The sequence below is a fragment of the Hippoglossus hippoglossus genome, chromosome 5 (assembly GCF_009819705.1).
Source record: "Hippoglossus hippoglossus isolate fHipHip1 chromosome 5, fHipHip1.pri, whole genome shotgun sequence".
NCBI lineage: Eukaryota > Metazoa > Chordata > Actinopteri > Pleuronectiformes > Pleuronectidae > Hippoglossus > Hippoglossus hippoglossus.
This window is the reverse complement of record NC_047155.1, coordinates 29,940,443-29,961,126: the sequence shown is the minus strand read 5'-3', so window position 1 is coordinate 29,961,126 and position 20,684 is coordinate 29,940,443. Positions and strand designations below refer to the sequence as shown.

The 20,684-nt window shown below is 40.1% G+C and overlaps 1 protein-coding gene across 1 annotated transcript in view; it reads right to left on the bottom strand.

Annotated features, from left to right (window-relative positions):
• The window catches only part of nfasca (neurofascin homolog (chicken) a), a 121,690-nt gene extending 101,737 nt beyond the window's left edge, over positions 1 to 19,953 (bottom strand). The window contains exon 1 of the mRNA XM_034586790.1: positions 19,837 to 19,953. The gene's annotated coding sequence lies outside the window, so the exon portion shown is untranslated. The remainder of the gene's footprint in view (positions 1 to 19,836) is intronic.
• Between the last annotated feature and the right edge of the window lie 731 nt (positions 19,954 to 20,684).

Below are 20,684 nucleotides of genomic sequence, written 5' to 3'. Positions count from 1 at the left end.
ATTGTGACAGAAACCATGTTACACAGGTAAGATTTGCAGTGAGTGAGTTAATCGCTAAAAAGCTAAATCCTCATTCAGGAGAGTCAGTGAGGAAGCCTAGTTGCCACTGTGTAGCTGCTGGAACCAAACAAAGTTACATTGTTCTAAAGTGTCATTTTTTCATGAGGAACCATCACAGACCAGAAAACTAATACGACACAGAATACTGAAGAAACACTGAGGGACAGCACAAGAAAATTCCAGTTTTTCTCTCTGGCCTGTGATGAAATAACAGACATAACAACAACTAGTCATTTTTGTGCTTGGGATCACTGCATCGGGGGGGATTACAGTTTTTGCTTGACATACATAGAACTACCAAAGGTGAGGATTGGTTTGAGCAAATTGTTTTGGCTGAAATCAGCTGTGAGCGTCATCATCACCGCCATCTGTCATCAGAGACCAGTTCCAGGAATCGCATCATAGAGGTTAGTGTCATAGTGTTAATGGCCCTCAAAGGATGATACGAAATATGAAATGACCCTTAAGGGGAAAAAGGTTCCAGGCCCCTGATTTAGAGCCACTGACCTTCAACATTGTCACATTCTCACATAGTTTACGATTACTCTCCTCCAAGCCTTATAAGCAGCTACAATCACACAGCAATCAGTATGTGTGTTCATGCATGCTTTCAACACAGCTCATCTTGTACCCACTTCTGTCTATATATTCTAACGTCCCAATCATCATTCAACCAAGCACAATTTAGGCAACCCATTTTCCATTGGGGTATGAACTTTGAGGGTGATTGGCCATCCACTCTGACTAAGTCTGGAGTCTTGTCCAATCAAATTAGTGAATGTCCTGGGCTGGCCTTATCAAGCGCATTGAGATAACAACGTCCAGGGGATAATTGGTGGGCAGGACCACAGGAACAGACGGGTGACCTTTGGAAAGCTGCTCTGCTTTCATCTCTCATCTGTTCCTACATTCATCTTTCACCATCTCTGTTTTCTTCCTTTCCCCTACACTTCATTCTGCCAATAATTTGTCAAACCACATTTGTCAGCTTGTCTCTGTATGTTGACAGAATAATGAATGTGAGCATTTTGTATAAAGTAGATTAATTAGGGGAGTGCAATGCGTACAATGTTAAATATGTTTGATATTGAAATAACATTTTCAAACATATCTCTGAAGACTATTCACCAGAAATTAAAATTCCATCAGCCTTTCACCCTTATATACATGAAATGTAGAAATGTTTTACAACAAGTTCATTTCACCTCTTACATTTGGACTTAATATTCTATTACCTGGAAAGATAGATTTCGTGAGGTGAATACAATTTGTAAGAGAACCTTTCTATGCATTTTCTGCAGTTCTCACTACAGCTCTTATTTGGGAGAGGTAGGGCTAGACGGGATGGCAATTGTAGATGTTATCAATTACGTATAACTAATTACAAAGGCAATTCAGACAGAACTGGTATTTGTCCTCTGGGAAGACACACAAGATGAGGACTCACCACTCAGCTCTAACCTGATTGTTGGCTCAGGGACAGTATGACTACATTTTAGATTCAAACCATTCCTGTAAGAGCAATTTTACCCTGAAATATCTGCCTAAAGCACGGGGCTTCAAACAAGGAGCATTTTCTAATATGTTGGGTTTGTTAGCACAAAAAAATACATTGAAAAATGGACAATATCACAACCCTTTCAGAAAGACAAGAGCATCAAGTTAGTTAATTTAGAAAGATGCAAATGGTGGGAAAATACCTTGTGCTCGACCGCTAAGTTAGAATGTGTAGTCTGGTAATTGTATCCAAGCACAACTTTCAAAGCCATAAAGAATATGCAATACGACTCTCGATCATACATTGATCACTAAACAACCAGTGCAGTTTCCGTGTGTACATATTTCTACATTTTTCTACATCTTTCCCAGATTCATTTAAGGTCACTGTGACCTTCGACCTTCGACCACTGAAGCCTTATCAGTTTATCTTTGAGTCTGACTGATCAAACGTTGAAGAAATTCCCTCAAGCAGTCTTGGGATATCACATTCAAGGGGCCAAAAACATGTTTTTTGAAGCCACCATGACCTTGACCTTTGACCACCGAAATTAGATCAGTTAATCTTTCAGTCTATGTGAATGTTTGTGCAAATATGAAATTATTATTTGACGGCATTCCAGAGAAATCACCTTCACGTTCCAGAAAAACATCCACATATTTTGTGAGGCCACAGTGATGTTGACCTTTGACCTTTGGCTACCAAAATCAAATGATTTAATCCTTGAGTCCAGGTGAATGTTTGTGCCAAATATGAAATTGTTATTTTTGATGGCATTCCAGTGAAATCACCTTCACAAGGCAAAAACTGTGCTTTGTGATGTCACTGTGACCTTGACCTTTGACCACCAAAATCTAATAACTTAATTTTTGAGTCCAAGTGAATATTTGTACCATATTTAAAGAATGTCCCTCATGGCGTTCTTGAGATATCGTGCTCACGAGAATGGGATGGACGGACGGACGGACAACCCAAAAACATAATTGGCCATAACCAGCACGAAGGCATAACAACGCACATGGTATAATAGGCACACTGCTACGGTATCAAAACGAAACCATTACCCTTTTTATCGCTGTACTTTTTCAAATTAGTGTGATCATGTGAATAGTTGAGCCGATACTTTAGTCAGTTTTTTAAGTAGGTCTCCTTTATTGTTACAAAGTATAGGGGTCCTTATGACTGTATGTATACCAATGTAGATGGTTATGCACAGTAATGCACAATAAAAAAAATGTGTAATGTGTAAATCTAGTGTAATTAGCCTTTAAATTTCTGGCAGGAGAACAAACTACTTATATTACTATTCTGAGGAAATTTGCACTAAATATTAGTCAAATTCTACTGTTGTGTGTACAGAGGTATGTGCATTTTTCATGTGTCATTGCTCACAATGGCAAATCCATGTCTCACCATCATTTTCTTTACTCGTAATCCTTTGACAAAAGGTTTCCTTTGACTTCCTTTGACTTACCTATATGAATTAGAAAACGTTTTAAAAGTCCTTGTTCTTAGTTTTGTTAGGATAAGAAATCAAACAACTCCCTAGCAGTAAAGGAGATCACATCAAATCAAGAGAAATGTGAGGATTTCCAATGAGCATGTAACCCAGAGCTCATCCACACAGCTTGCCATGACAGCTCAGTGCCTGAGGCCAGACTGAACGTCTGTCACTCACAGCAATGATACACTCCTTCTGCACATATGAATACATAATGAAGAGTACGGGAACCCAATGAGTGGGCTAACACGCACACTCACTGTAGTCCCTTGTGGCTGACAACAAATCACCACTGATAGAGGAGGGTACCAGATTAGTCATCAGATTAGTTGCTGAGTGAATGAATCAACAACACTCCAAATTGGCTCAATGGCCTCTTTATTGTATATGAGGCACTTCAGTAATCAGGCACAGGGTTTAAACTGAGATTAAGACCTTGATTAATCATATAATTATTCTCGGCCTCCATTTAAAACTAGACTATGGCTGTTTGGTTCAGATTAAACGTGATTGGTAGAAGTGATCAATTTAAGAGCCAGGTTCTTAAAATCCCTTGAATGCAGTTTTATAAAACATACATAATATATAATCCATGTTATGCTGGGACTAAAATGACTCAAACCAAAGCAATGTAAGCCAATGAGAAATGATACAGAGGCTGTGCAGATGAGAGGATTAGACATCAATATCCACTTTACTCGAATACACTAACATATGAAAGGCTTCCACTTTTTAGAGGAAGCTCAAAAATAATTTTTTTTTTTTTTTTACAGAACATGTTATTCTGTTAACTCTAGATTACCAAATTTGTTCGATCATCTTAAAAAACAAGTTAACTGTTATCAACCACTGCAACATTAGAGAGCCATTTGTATTTGTTTGGGTCGAACATTTTACAGCTTCTGTCACACATGAAGCATGAAGAGGTATTAGTTCTATAGAACAAAATGAATATATGAACTAGTCTTCAACAGTCTTATTTTCTACTGAAAATCCTCTTGCTCCTGTGTTTGCACAGACTATGTTGCTGCGAGAGAACAGCTTTCCACTGACCAGAAAATCAATACCATTTCCAACGTTGTGCAGCTGTTACATTTGTTTTAAAAGACAGTAGGACTCTACATTTGAGAGATGTGTCACAGCTGCAAATCAGGCAAACTAAAATGCAAAAGACTATCAGACAAATCAATGGACGTCATTTTCTGAGGAGAAATTACACTGACTCTGTAATAATGGGTAATTTACGCTTCAAATCAAAGTAGACAGGGTGTCATTTGGTTTGGTTAAGTGTTGTATTATACAGCCTGGACAAAACACTCTCTCTCTCTCTCTCTCTCTCTCTCTCTCTCTCTCTGACACACAAACACATGCACACACAGACACACAGTGTTGCTAGAGTTAAATGAAAAGGAAATCAAGCAGACAAATCAGCTCTGTGGTGAAAAGGCATTAACTGAGAGCTAATGCGCACTGAAGAGACGTGTGTGTGTGTGTGTGTGTTGTGTGTCCATGCACATATTTGCTATCAGAAAGCCTTACAGTATCATCCCTAAAATGGCTAAACCATGTTGAAATTCTGAACCATGACTGCATCTATATATTCATGTATGAATGTGCACGTGTGCATTTGCTCCACAGATGGAGTTTTCTAGAATTTGGCAGGGTTTTTCCTTTTAAATAGGGGTCAACATCATCTGTGGTTGATTAAGCTCTTTTACAGCATCTGAGGCCCCTCGAGGCTCAGCTGGGAAAAAATGACCAATGTGTTCATCTGTACATTTGGTTTACTAATTGATGATTCAGTCCAATTTATCCAGATTTAAAGGTAAAGCTAATGCTATACTGCATTTGACTTAAACATTTCATACATTTGTAATGGTGTTTTTACTGTGATTTTCACTCTAGACAAACCTTTCAGTTTGAGGCTTTGAGTTTGGTTTGTGGGCACAAATTGCAAAGAGGTGAGTGCAGTGCCCAAGGATTATGAATCTGAATAATCAGTTTCCTCAGCAGCATAATCTTAAACCTCCACCTTCCATAATAAGGGAAAATGTGACAGACGTTTAAATCATGTCAGATTTATTTCATTAAACCCAATACCCTAATCACATATTGTAGACGGCATCATTCAACACCCTCTGTACGTAGAAGTTTGAATAAAATAAGATTCCAAAACAACTAGCCTACCCAATATCGATCAGTTATTGTCTTGTTGACTTTTATATATATGAAATGACCCTCCCATCTTTTCATCACCCTCCCTGTCTTGGATTCATATAATCCAACACCTCTACACCTCCATCTTGATATTGTCTTTTTCTTTCTCTCACTTTTTCAGCTTTCCTCGGTCTCTCGATCACTACCCCCATATTTCTCAGCGCTCGCTTCCTTCTGTCCGCTGCTGCTGCTGTCTTTTTTTTAACCCACTTTCAAGGCGAAACAATAGAGACAATAGGGAGTGAGCCCCTGAGGCAATGGGAGGGGATGTAGATTGCAGAGCCAGTACAAGTATCAAAAGACTGCTCCCCACTGAGAGCGGGAGACAGACAGAGAAACACAGAGACAAAATGACAGAGAGAGAGGGAGCACTACTGCCCATCTGCTGAGGTGCTGAAAGGAAAGAGGGGGGTTTAGAGGATGGTGACGGAGTGAAGTGTGTGTGTGTGTGTGTGTGTGTGTGTGTGTGTGTGTGTGTGTGTGTGTGTGTGTGTGTGTGTGTGTGTGTGTGTGTGTGTGTGTGTGTGTGGACAGTGCTCTTTTCTCCCTCCTCTGTTCTGTCTCATGTGATATATTTATTACCAGTGTAAAGTGCCAGAATTCAGAGAATTTGAAGTATCATCCTCTTTAAATTTTTTCCAATTAAATCAATTTTCTTTTCTCGAATAAAAAATATTTACATCTAGATTTAGTACAGAGCAAGGTTTACAAAAAAATAATATCTGAATGATAGTAAAAACAGCACTTAAGAATGTAGCCACAGTGGTGTGGGCAGAACGTAATAGCCAACATGCAGCATGTCACAATAGTCTCTATCACACACACACACTCGCTTTCTAAACATTGTACGGTTCTTTCCAATTGCTGCACTGAACAGAAAGAAAGAACCACAGTATGTCTTATGTATTGTATTGCAATATATTGCATTGTTTGTGTGTGCTTGTATTGTGAGTATACTGTATAAGTACTGTAGCGTATCAACAAAGGGGGGGGGGGGGGGGCTGCACAGTCCTGCAGATATGGACAGGCTACACTGAATGTGGTGTTAATGTATGCAACAAGACTTTCATTCAATGTAGACACTGACAGTTTGTGTCCAGGCAGCGCCCTGTTGGATGAGGTCCCACTACATCCCTTGTTTAAAACTATACACTGATATTACAATTATCTTTATCATTTTCAACATATAAACAAATTTCCCTTACAAAAGATCAGGTCCCAAAACAACACAACAAACAAAACGGTGCTGCAGCAAAATAAATGACAAAAATGACATAAATAAGCAGATCCAGTTAATGGAAGAACCTGATCTTAATGTATGTTAATGTACACAGGGACAAAATATCTGAGTTTGGCTGAATGTGAATTGTGCAAAAAATCTGAAAGTATGACAAAGGGTGGACGTTGTAATTGAGAAAGCCACATGAAACATGCCTCACTATCTTCATATTTACACCAGAGAGAGAGAGAGAGAGAGAGAGAGAGAGAGAGAGAGATCAAATAGATAACAAATCAGCTCCATCTTTTTTGTCACCTTCTGTCCTTTAGGTCACAGTCACCTCAGTGCGTGTGTGTGTGTGTGCGCGTGTGTGTGTGTGTGTGTGTGTGTGTGTGTGTGTGTGTGTGTGTGTGTGTGTGTGTGTGTGTGTGTGTGTGAGAGTGTGTTTGTGTGAGGGAGAGGGAGGGAGAGAGGGAGAGAGAGAGAGAGAGAGATTGTCAGCTCTAAGGTGACAAAGCCAATCATATCAGGTGACGGGGAGGGAGGGTTAGCTGTGATCGATACAGCAGCGACCACTCGTCAGAGAGCAGTGGGAAAGCCCCCAGGTTAACACAGCAAGCAGGAAGCCTGTCCTTTGTTAAGTAGTTTAGGTGGTTCAGCTTCATAATGAGAAGGGTCTTTCATTGCAGACACTCCTCACCTGCTTGACAGACGCAGTCAGTGCCTCGGGAAGACGCAGTGTGATGACAGATGGGATGCATGGTGAGAAAGGCCCTTTAGTCATCCAGCTTTAGTTACACTCAGGGTGGAGCAGAGCTGGAGGGTCAGATGATACCTCACAAGTCTTTGCAACACACCGGCAGCGAGGCCGGCTCGCGATCTGCAGCGAGGGTTTCTGCGTCTGTTCTATTTTTTCCGCTGGCAGCGAGCGAATCGGCCCAGGAAACACACTGAAAAGCGATTTTAAACGATATGAATGATATATTATACATGATATAAATGATCACATATGCATATATACTTTTCCTGCTGTTCTCCTGGAGTTTCAATTTCTCCGATTTTTCCCCCCACATGATGTTTTTTTTTTTTATTATGTACTTATTCCACAAATTTGTTGTGTCTAAACAGATAGACACACACAAGCACCCATGACAGATATCAGCTAAATGTGTGATTACAAAGTAGCAGAAGAAGCAGAATCGCGGGCTGACCGGCGCAGATAAATGTGCGTCTGGCGTGAACAGCCAGACGGCTGCTCGCAAGGGTTAGGCAGTGAAGTCCAAATATATCCTAACATGCAAAGCCCCACTAGTGACCCTTAGAGGCTGAAAGTCCTCATTACACCCCACATTCCAACTGCTGCTGCAGTGTAGGTACAAACGTTCCTCCCTTGGGTTTATACAGGTTACATGAAATGCAAACTATTTGTACTGTGAATCACGATCCACAGCAACAGGCATCACTGCACCTGTCTGTTTCCTGTAACATGGAATTATGTGGCTGCCTTGTAAAGTCCCAGAGTGAGCAAAAGAAAAGATTGATTTGAACAAAGTGGAACAAACAGTGCACTAAACAAAAAGCTGATGAAACTGAATGGACTCAGTTAATGATTAACCATGCAGGGCTTGTAATGAGGCTCATTTTCTCCACCTAACAGCAGCATGTACTTCCTATTTATGGCCAGAGGCTGTCTACAGGCCTTACTGACACACACAGACACACACTCACACTGACACAAGACTTGACTTTAAAAGTTTGAATGCCCGTAGTCTGAATGATAATGTTAGTTTGTCACGAATCTGGTTAAACAAAATGCTCTTCTATCTGAGACAAACTAGCACCTCCCCTCTTCCTCTCTACCAATGGTACCTGCAGACAGAGCAGCAGGGAGACAGAGAGGACTGATACTGACTAATGTCTCATGTCACTCCTCGAAAAATGGTTGTCATGTCAGATTCTCCAAATAATGTTTTATAATGCCGTTACCTGCCATTACATATGTGATCAACATATTTCTCACCATCATATTTGTGGTTTATCTTGTCACTGAATCACTTCCTTGTGCTTTGTGTGAAATTTGCAATTAATAAGATTGGTGTGCCTGAAGGAACAGTGTCATTACATGTGCCAAAGGGGAAAGAATCTGTGTTTTTACTGAGGAGAAGCCTGTCCTGGCTTGCTTAACATATTTCCATCTTTAACAGTAAAAGATCAATCAATCAATCAATCAAATTTTATTTGTATAGCCCATATTCACAAATCACAATTTGTCTCATAGGGCTTTAACAAGGTGTGACATCCTCTGCCCTTAACCCTCAACAGGAGTAAGGACAAACTACTAAAAAACCCTTTTAACAGGGAAAAAAGAAGGTAGAAACCTCAGAGAGAGCCACATGTGAGGGATCCCTCTCCCAGGACGGACAGAAGTGCAACAAATGTCAAGAGTAAAGGAGAACATCATCAAGATAAGGGTATTTGCAAAATGCCTGGAGGTTTTCAGACATGCTGCACTGGAGCTCCTTGTCCCCGCTGGTTTTGGCCTGAGTCCCTTGCAGGGAGAAGATAACACAAACTCAGTGCAGCTACATTAAATTCATTGGGCTGGAGTTGTGTTTGGAAAATGAAAACTGAAAAGCTGCTTGTCGGGTTAGGCTCGGCTTATTTTCTCTCGGGCTTGGACAGGTTCAGTCAGAGAAATGTCTTTCTATTGCATAATTCTGTCGTTTTCTGCTTGTGGGATGATTTAAAACGAAGTTTTTTGTTTTTAGCCCTGCTGAAAAGGCCATGTGTCACTTCTGTCCTTTATGCATATGCATGGCCTTCTGTTGTAATTCTGCAAGGGACACACTCATACACACACATGCACAGACACACACACATATATACAGAAACAGCGGCATTACTTCAGAGCTAGAAATTGCCACAGTGCCATGAAAGTAGAATCATCATGAATTAAGGTTAAGTTGAGGCTTCATAAGCAGCATGAGAATTTATCATCGTGACACATCAACTACTGTCCTATATGGTAGTGGGTACAAAGTACAAAGATTGGGTGGTTTCATAATCTTTTTAGCAGTAATAATGCCATAATATCCAATCTGAATTGCATTGGACTTATATATCTATAATATTGTATGGTCTCGACCTTGCTATGTTAAGTGCCTTAATGTATGTAGTGATTTGGCTCTATACATAAATAAATATATTGAATTGAATTGAATTGCATTGCATTACATTAAATTCCATTGATTTAAATTGAATCCATTTGCACAATTTAAAGACAGAAATGGTCACGGTCCAAATTGTCCACAGCTTTGTCAGGCACCATAACTTAAGCTAAATGAAATGACCCCTCAGTCACCTCTTCTAATTGTTTGCTATTTTTATCATATTTTTCAACCAATGTTACTTACAGAAGTGTTGACCATTGCCTGAAAAGGTTTATAGATAACTTAACTTTAAGATAATGTGCATAATCAAACCAATGCCACACTGCTGAGTCCTTTTTTGGCACCAGCTCCTTAGCCACCCTGCTGCTAACTCATGTTGACTTGTTTTTCAAATACACCACACATGACAGAAACCATGTAACACGGACACATGCTTTAACCTGGATATTCAGCACAGCCATATGGCAGACAATGATTTTGGTTTGTAACTGCAGTTTGGATTCATGTTATCAGGAGAAATGTCAGAAAATGTCACAATCTCTACAGTTCACTGGAAAGGTAGATCTAGGATGGTTTCAAAGTCGATCACTCCTGATTAATTTCAATAAATCAGACAAGGTTTAAACAGGAGAAAGAGCGTGTAAGCAATAAATCCAGAGATGAAGAGAAATGGTCCTAAACAGAGACAACCACAGCTTGTATTATCCCAATAACATCTGTCTGAACAACAGCTTCTACCCAATCAGACGGTTTGTCTCCCAGGGTCCTATCTGCTGAATGTATACTAATCTTAACCATAGAGAAGCTGCATTTGAAGAACAGCCTGGGGCAAAGCTGAAGCTAAAATATTCTCTGTGTGAATATCGCCTGAACAGAGGTATGACCTTACATTGGGCTCTCCTTGCCACTCCTGTCTCTGCCTCCTCCAGCATTTTACGTCTGGTCTCCTGATAGTCAAGTAAACTCTCCTGATCCTAGATAGATGCTAAATAACTAGATGCTGTTCTCAGTTTATGATAAAACTGGATACATGGGTCTGAGATGACAGTGACACTACATAAAGTCATGATCTTATAAAGTATGATGCATTGGTAGGTTTAAGCTGCCATTCAAGCAGCTCAAGCATCCCAAGGCATGAATAGACATAAACGACTCCAATTATTTTGTACTTTTTCAATATTCTAGCCATCATTGCACTAATAAAATATGATTCAAACATCTTATTTATACATTGATCTGGCATATTAAAAATATAATTGTAGAAATTGAGTCATTTTCCATTATTTATATTAAGAATTTACATAAAAAATGTAACAACAAAAGCTTTAAAATTGACCGCAGACCTAATAGAAAACTTTTGATAGAAGTGGAGATAGTCAAAGCATTGTCCTGACATAAAACCTTTCTAAAGCTGTTTGCTGAGAAGTACTCATATATCCTCTTAAAAGACAGAGGTGTGCACTGAGTATATTGTTGGAACAACAAGTTTTCATTAAATTTCTGAAATGTTACGTTATATTAGTGGTCATTAATTCAATTTTAGTGTTCTCTAGTTTTAATCTAACAATATCAGTAGTGAAATCATATCTCTCCCCCTGTCCTCTGTTTTGTATTCATCCAGTGAGTGGTCTCAGTGGAGACTGAGGCCTGGAGCAGTACCAGTCAATCAGCCTCACCCTATCATCTGCTTATCCTCTCCACCTGGCAGCCCGCCAAACAGTGCGGTGCCATTGGTTTGTCTCCTTTTCTTTTCTTCCTTTCCCATCAGTCATCTTTTCTCTCGATCATTTCCCCTCTCTCTTTCCTTACAGCCCTCATCTTCTGTGAGGTGTTTAAAAATAGAAGCTGCTGAGAAGCAGAAAACGTAGCCTTGAAGGTACAGTTCAGGTAACCTGAGAGAAGCTGGAGACGGATGGGGGATAGTGAAGAAAAAGATCTTCCATTGAAAGACAACTCTAGGCTGGAACTATGTAGTGCTTGTACCAGGGATGAGCAATAGCCACAGAAATAAAGGTGCATATGACTGACTCTCAAGAAAATGTTTGTTTTTTTAAGTTTTTAAGGTATCAGGTGCTGGTCACAGTGTATCAACCAATTATTTACCACCCACTCGTCATGAGGGTACTGGATACAGAAAATACAATAAATTAAACGAGTCAAAACATCTGCACACTCTCTTTTGCAGAAAGCCTAATTGTGCTAGCATGGGAATATGCATTACCTCCCTACCCTACAAATAGTAACTGGTCTAAAAATGTAGTATAGTTCCTTTACACTCAACCACACTCTCTGAACGATACACAGGGCAAACTGGGTCTAGCTGTTTACAAAGTCATTCAGCAATTGCACATTTAATTGGAAACCATCCAGCTACACAGACTGAATAACACCTCTGTTTCCAGGCCTAGACAGACTGCTTGGTGACCTGTGGTTCAATCTAAATTTGATGCCAAGTAAAGTATGAAAACCCAGCATTCTACCCAGTAGGGACGTTGTTCTAAATCCCAGACAAGACAAGCAGAATACACACACACACACACGCAGACACCATGCCAGATGATCATATTGATGCCAGCAGGCTTCCATAATTCTAAATTAATTCACCTTTTGCCCCATCAGTCCACCTGGCCTATATATGTCCCATGAAGGATGGACTGACCTGGTAGATTAGGTAGATGTGGAGTTTAGAAAGTGAACTTTCTGAATTGACACTGGCATCCCCCCTTAGTTGTAGTTTACTGCTTCGGTTTAAGCTTTATGTATATTTATAGGAAAATATCAAAAAGAACCAAATTATTGGCATTTGTCTGTTATACATTCCATTTGTAATTAAACAACGAGCAGTGACACTTTACAGGATTACAATAAAGAAAGAAGGTCAATAAAAACAAATCTTCTATCTACTATTGTACTTATACCAGAAAATGTTTGTGGAACACCTATCTCAAGAACCATTTATCAGTGATCACAGCACTCAGCAGCATGGAGGGATCAAAACATGTTTTGAAAGCCAGTTTTTGTTTGGATAAATCCATGTATTTCTATAACTAACAAATAACAATTTATTCATCACCTGTATCGTTTTGTCAATGCAGCTTTTTTGCACCTCTTTATCATGCAATCAAGTAACACTGAACCTGATTGTAACATTATGTCTCAGGTTGTGTCTTGTTGAGCACGGTTGAGCTATCATCCCCAGCAGAGGAGAGTTTCAGATTACAGGAATCATCACAGTGAAGGTATTTTGAATGTAAAGTTTCCTCTCTCTTAATCTCTTAATCTTTCCTTAATCTTTTCATAATGGCTTGTGTGGAATAAGGCAAAATGTATAAATCACCAATTCCCTGACCCACTGAATTTGACTATAGCCAATTGTAGCTGCACACAAAATGTTTTAGAAGAATAAAATGTCAGCAAAATTGTAACTGTTCTGTTCGATCCAGGACTTTTTTATCTTGTAGTTGTAATTAAGATTATTGTTAGAGATCTGGTCTGAAGATGTTATGGTTGTTCCGCATTTACATTACTTGCACACCATAGAAAACGTTTCAGTCATGAGGCATGGACAACTCTTTCCTGCTGGTTGTAAAACACCTCAGAATATAAAATCTTTGATATTGATTACACAAAATAAAATCCTCAAAACAGCTTAATGTAGCAGTGCAACTCCAGCGTCAATGTTTCAAAACAAAAGAAAGCAGCCTCAGCAGCCTGTGGTACACAATGCACTCACTGAACTGCAGTTTGTGTCTGTAAACGTTAAGACACGTATTAATGTATTACAATGCTGACACCTGCTGGTCATAAACCTGAACTGTAGCATTGGGAATTATAAAATCTTTCATCAAGAGCCCGGGGTTTTCAGTAAGAAGCTTAAGGGAAATTATCACAGGATTACAGCTCCTACGGTATTTTACATCCACATGACCCTTTTCTCTTCCTATGTTCTTTATCAAAGGGTTGCTGCATTCCCATGGCTCCTACAAAACTAGGATTGTTCTAATTGCAGTTTAACAGTCATGAAAATGTCAAGAGAACAGCAACATTGGCAAATGGCAAAAACAGGGGGGACAAATCCTGTTAAACAGATTGTTAAACTGTAAAAGATATCACATACATAGCCTGGTTGAAATTTTATTTTTGACTCAACCTGAAGCTGCCACTGTTCTTTTCAGTGATTTGTTACGAACAGTTTGAAACAAATAGGGGACTCACCTCAATATGTCTCAAAATCTTAAGTCCATGCATGCGTGCTTTGCACCTGTACCTTGGATTGTGGGATGGTGTCAGTCTTAGAATAGACTCTATATAATGGTGTCAGACCTTGAGGCAAATGGCAGTTTGTACCTCAATGTATTTACAGCCATGGTGGGCTCTGCTCTAATGGCTACTTCTGTGTCACAAACAAGTTTCATTAAACATGACAGTGACATTGACCTCCACAGTCACCAGATGTGAACCCAGTAAAACCTTTGGGATGTGATAGAACAGATTGGGAGTATGAATGTGTGCACCTGACAAATTTGCAGGAATGATGTGATGCAGTCATGTCAACATGGAGCAGTATCTCAGAGATAGTTTTCGTCTTGAAGGCTGTCCAAGAGCAGAGGGAGGAACTAGTATGGTTCAATATAAATAAAGTGTGTATCTAGATCAACACATAGTTCAGCCTGAAACTATAAATGTATATACTGGTGTCTAGGGATGTATAGAACAGTATTTCTTCAATTGATATCATCGGGACTGCAAAGGCACATTAAGATAATTATTGAAAAAAGACTGGGAAGATAATGGGAAAAAGCCAGGAGGCGGCCTCTCACCCCATCTGTGTGGGTTGGTTGGAGTGAACGTGGCCATTTGGAACAAGAATCATCACTCTTGCCTTTAGATGTATTTGGATGACACATCATAGAAGCTTTTGAAGCATGTTGAGAACAATATTGTCTGGCCTCAGGTGATTAAAATGACATTTTTGTGTAGTTGTCCACAGCATTCACACGCCTCTTTAGTTCCTTTCCAATCATTCAACAGAGGAAGAAAGTCAAACTGCTAATACCTGACACCACTGGCAGTGCCAGGACGTCATGCTTGGAGGAGCTAAATTACATTGTTACCACATCACACGTTTCTTATTCTTTGCTAAAAAATAATTAAATTAGGTAATTTATATGATCACATCGATGATGATTTATGATTTTCTAATGATGTTCATTATTAATTCTGCTCTACCTGATGTGGTCAATTGTCACCTCATATAACAGAATCAGGATTGTGAGGCATTTTAAGTTTTAAACATTTCTGAAAATCAGCAAACAAAATAAAAAATAATTGTGAACACAAAAAGTGCTGCTAATAGATGCACTGTATGAATGTATGTGTGAATGGGTGAATGGCAAACTGTAATGTAAAGAGCTTTGAGTGGTCATCAAGACTAGAAAAGCGCTATATAAATACAAACCATTTAACCATTTAACCATTTAACCATTTACGATTCATTAACATACAGCATGTGTCCTGTTACAGGCTGCAGGGATTTAATGACCTGAAGGAAAAGCACAGAGAAGATTCTCCGCTCAGACACGTTCAGAACAACAAAGACATTTCCAGAGGATTCAGGAGATCACATGTTTTTGTTTACAGCAGTGTCAACCCAGATCACATAAAGCTTTCTTGCCATCTTTGTCAGTGTCTTCTACGTGTGTAGACACTTTTTCCTCTGGACATATTTGTTTTCTTTTTGTTTAGTCCAGAAGCTCTGACTTGGACATTTGCGTTCACACGACAGCTCCAGTGAATGTCCGGAGGATCTCCAGAGTTCAGTGCATGTCTGAATGCAGCTCTAGGAACAGATATCTAAAAAATAAATGCTGACTACTTCACTGCTTTAGCCATATTAAACTCAACATTTTTATATCCATGTTTCATACCATGTTTGATTAAACAAACTTAGTTATATTTTCTAAAAAAAATGCTGAAATAATTTAGTTTGCTCTTATTGATAAAGTCTGAAGATCCAGCAGAGGGACAGTGCTTTACAAACAGGTGTGGTTGTGGTAGTTATGTGCAAGTGGACCCATAACCTCATTTATAATGCATTAGGCCTGAATGAAAAAGAGGAAGCATCGTGTGTGTGTGTGCGTCTGAGAGAGAGAGAGGGAGGGAGAGAGATTGCAGCAGTAATGGTCTTACATAAGAATAGGAGAGGCTAGTGTCTGGAAATACTCACAGACAGATAAACAAATACCTACACACAAACACATGCATTAAAGACTAGGGCGTGGCGATATGGCAAAAACCTATATCTCGATTTTTTTTTAAATGTATATCAATTGATCACGATGAGTATCGCATTATTGTTTCTTTTAAGTTGAAAGACAGATTTTTGCTCCTGAGCGAAGGTTGTGAATTGAACTCTTCTTTATGAGCAAAGATGAGTAACACTGGATAAACAGGAACACATAAAAATAATACCTACCTCACTGTGCTTGCACATTGCAGAAGCATTATATCAATATATATTGCACTTTTGTTATATTGCTATTGATGAAGATTACATGATATGGTTGGGATAGGGTTATGATATAGTTAAATTGTCAAGCCCTAATCCAGACACACACAGACACATGCATGCCTAACAAAGTTGAAAGTCTGTAGACCAGTTGTTTGCACTACTGTGGTCCTCATGAAGTCCGTTTAGACTGGGGACCAAACCATATAGATTCTTTGTGGAGCAGTAAAAGCTCTATTAGGGTCTGAGCTGCTTGGAGCTGAGGCTGTACATCTCTGCTGGTGCTTGTACTGGCTGAGGCTGCCTGTACTTCACCTGTGTCTGTGGTGCCTGCTAAGAATGGCTGTAGTGGGTCTGTGCTGATAGTGCTCGATGTGGATCAGCTGTACTTGTATTGGCTGACTGGCTGGAGTCCGTGCTTTTACTGGCTGATTCAATATCCAGCTTGTCCTCTTTTTAAAAACTTAAGCATAGCACCAGTGTATTAACAATACTGTTGTCTTCAGAAGTTGTTGATGAGGCACTTAGAACCTTTGAAACCCCCAAAATAAGCAAAACTGACAAGGAAGAGGACAAGAACAAACAGGACAACATTGTGATATTGTATAGGTTGCATCTTGTCTTGGATTTTTTTTACCTGTAAATTTCAAGCACAAGGGACACTCTTTTGAGGATGGTAAAATACATATTTTGGCCAGAGAAGCCATTCTGGTCGACCTGGAAATAACACTATTAACACTTAACAGATGAGCTGGTTTAATTTAAGACACCAACTTTCAGCCTCCTTCAATGCTGTCCTAAATTCTCTCCCCATACAGCTTAACACCCAACCACACCCAACTCCAGTGCCCCCAATGACTCAAACAATAGCAGGGTGGCTCTATGTCTTACATGTATTAACAGCCATTCAAGCAATCAATAAAGATGGGCAGGCCAAGAAATGCATTGTCCACAAGTAGGTTAGCAACACCAGAGAGATTCACTGCAAGCTCTTCTTTTACCTGACTAATGTTTGCGCCATTCACTCTCACTTTTTTTGAAGTGAGCATATAGAAAGGGCCAGGTCTGCTTATCTGTCCAGCTGACTGCAGATAGCAGCTCCATAACCCAAGAGGCTGCCCCTGGACTCAGCATTTTCAGCTGCAGGGATTTTTCTTTCTAGCTCTCCATTTTTATTCTTTTCACAACTACACTGCAACCCTATGAATGCCCCACCCCCAAAACCCATGCCACCCACAGGACCTCTGTGAGGTAGTCTGTCCCATTCGAGACTCAGGCTCAGGTTCGGTCTGACCTTCATGTCCTCTGACAGAGTGGCTTTCAGTGGACTGTGTTCAATAGAGGACGTAGCCCCTGACAAGTGGATTCCTCCTTCCTGATGAAGGTGATACAGAGGTTGATGCTGACGCTTCCTTTTCTCATTGCACTGTTGAACTGCATTTGAAACCACTGACTAAACTGGTTGTGAAGATTTTACAACAAGAATATATATGCTGACAAAGACTGCAAAAAGGTGACCACCTAAATGACTCACAGTCTGATAGATATACAGTTGTAGACATAAATGGAGTATGTTTAAACAGTCAGATGGTCGTCCCCCAACCAGAAGGTCGGCAGTTCAATCCCCAGTCTTCCCCATCTGCATACTGAAGTGTCCTTCATACAGATGCACTGTCCATTCATACAGATGCACTGTATGAATGTGTGTGAATGGGTAAATGTCAAAGACCAGAAAAGTGTTGTATAAATACAATTGGGTAATCAACCCAGACAAGACAAGCCTACACACATATACATGTGTTATGGGAAAGAATTAAACAAAAATTTGAAATAAAAAACTGCTATAATAAACAGTGTTGCTGTGACAACAAGACATCTAAATAAAATATAAATTGCAGTGTTTTAACTCATTCATTGGCTATTTTGGCTTTAATTTGTAGATAAATATATATATTGTATTTATTTAATTTTATATGAAATCACACTGATTCATATGTTTTGTCTTTGTCATTCAGATGTTGAGGTGTGTTCACTTGCACAACACATCTCTCTCCACTGACTACATGTAGTAGGCGCTCATTACACAAGTCACAAGTGTCCCACAGTCACAGCAAAACACATCTAGGCCACAGCCATAAGAACGCTATAGGGATATGAACATCACACAAGAGGAGATTAGGAAATTGTGCATATATAAGTAGAATTATGGTCATTTATTATCTTAAAATTTTTTTATTGTCTCAGAATTTATGATGATTAATTTAAAGTGGTGAAAATCACAAATGTTTAGAATAAGAGAATCACATATTTTCGAAACAATTAGGCTGTACAGAAACATTGTTGGAATATAACTGGAAAGTAAATTTGATCCAGAACCTGATGGTACTTCAGGTACTTAAAATGTTTACGCAAACACATTTTTGACATAAAGCCTAACATCTAATTACTTGTGATTATGAATTTACCAAAAAAGACAAGCTTATGAATTATGATCCACTGTAAATGTTTAATCATGCAACAGTATAAATATATGCTACTTTAAACTAGCTTCCCCTCTACATGAGAAAAAAGGTGCGTCATGTTAATGAGACTGTAATGAGACACTGACAGGAGTCTGTATGTAATGGAGTATTTTTACAGTGTGAGGATCTGAACTTCAACTTGTCACTAAAGTCATGCACCATGATCAGCTGTGATAACCTCCAACAACACAAACAATTTAAAACTCCAAATATAAAACTGAATGGTTTGAGGAAATCAGTCCAATGCACCATACTTTACATCAAATGTAGCCTGAGACTAAAAGAGACCAAAAGTAAGGTGACTGAGCTCAGCATTAGAAACACGGTGACTGAAACACCAGGCCAACCGGTGACACACAATATTACTGATCAGTATAATGATTCAATGACATGGCTAATCTCGTCAGGCGCAAAGACTCTATGAGGCTTTCACAGGAACACACTCTTATAAAGTGAACAACAAGGTCATCGTCATAATGTGCCAGCCTGCTGTAGAGCACACATACACGTCCTCATGTACGGGAAGAGACATTCAGTTTCTGTGAAATGTGTCGTGATATAATCGTCCATAAATAGTCAACGTTTCTTTCCGTCACCTCCCTGTGTCAGATGTTCTCTGATCCACTTCCAGAGACAGACCTGACTCAGCCTGCAGCCCCGGGGCCTAACCCAGCAAATCCAACTTTACATCCTTCAAATCTCTCGTCCTCTGTAACGACACTTCTGCTCACACACACCACACACACACACACACACACACACACACACACACACACACACACACAGGCCTCTGCAGATGCACACAGCGAGGCCGGCCCCGGTCATGTCACCGTAACTTGGTGCCGTTGTTCGCGATTTGCGCAGAGCAGCACAAATATCTCAAAACCGCAGCATCATCCAGAAGATGCGCAGAGAGAGGCGGGGGCCGTGCGCGCCGCATGCCCGTAAAACACTGCAGGGAGACGGGGAAATTGCGTTCGGGGCCTCGTGGACGGCTTTCCTGTGCTGCTGTCATTTCTCACATCCTCTCATCATCAGCCCGCACCTGCACCGCCCGAGCCGGGACACCACCCGATGCGTCACTGCGATGGGAGCTATTACTACCCTGGATCACAGTCCAACATAGGAAGCCTCCGCTTACCCGCGTTACTCCGCCGCTCCTCTCCCCAATGCGGCGCCGGGCACCGTCAGCTCCGCAGAGGCATCAGAAAACAATCCGCCTCCTCCTCGGTATTGGTTTCCGTGTTTCCTGTCTCCTGTCAGTGCGGTGCAGGTCTGTCTCTCACTCTGGTGGACTGTGTCCTCCGCTCTTCCACTTGCTCTCTCTCTCTCTCTCTCTGGTCTGCAAGCGCGCATCCCCGGTGTGTCGCTGCGTGCACACGCTCCACGTAACCGGAGGTCTTCGAGCAGGGGCCAAAATACTTAAGTCAGAGAGATGGGACCTATTTCAGTGTCATTTTCCCCTGAGCACAACATAACAAACCACATGTTACAACCAAGGTCATCCTTTACACCTACATTAAAAGAGCATCAAAACATGTATTAAAGTTGCAGTGTGTAGAATTTAGTGACATAAAGTGGTGAAGTTGCATGTAGCAGCTGAACACCCCTCACCTCATCCTCCCCTTCCAAACATGACAGACAACCTGTGGTAACCTTCAGTTTTCATAAAAACTCAAAGGGTGTTTAGTTTCTCCAGTCTGGGCTACTACAAGAAACATGGCGGCCTCCGTAGAGAGGACCCCCCCTGATATATAAAGTATTTCAATATAAAGGGCCCATTCTAGGGTAAAGAAAACAACAACTTGTGAAAATATCACTAGGATTATTTTATATTAAATTTCTGTCAATAGATTGCTTTCACCTAAAACACTGGACCTTTAAACTTTCCAAATTATAATCCCAACTCAAATTCCAGCGCTGGGATTTGACATTAAATGGCCTGTACATTTGAAGGATATCTGGTTAAAGTAGATCATCATTTATTTA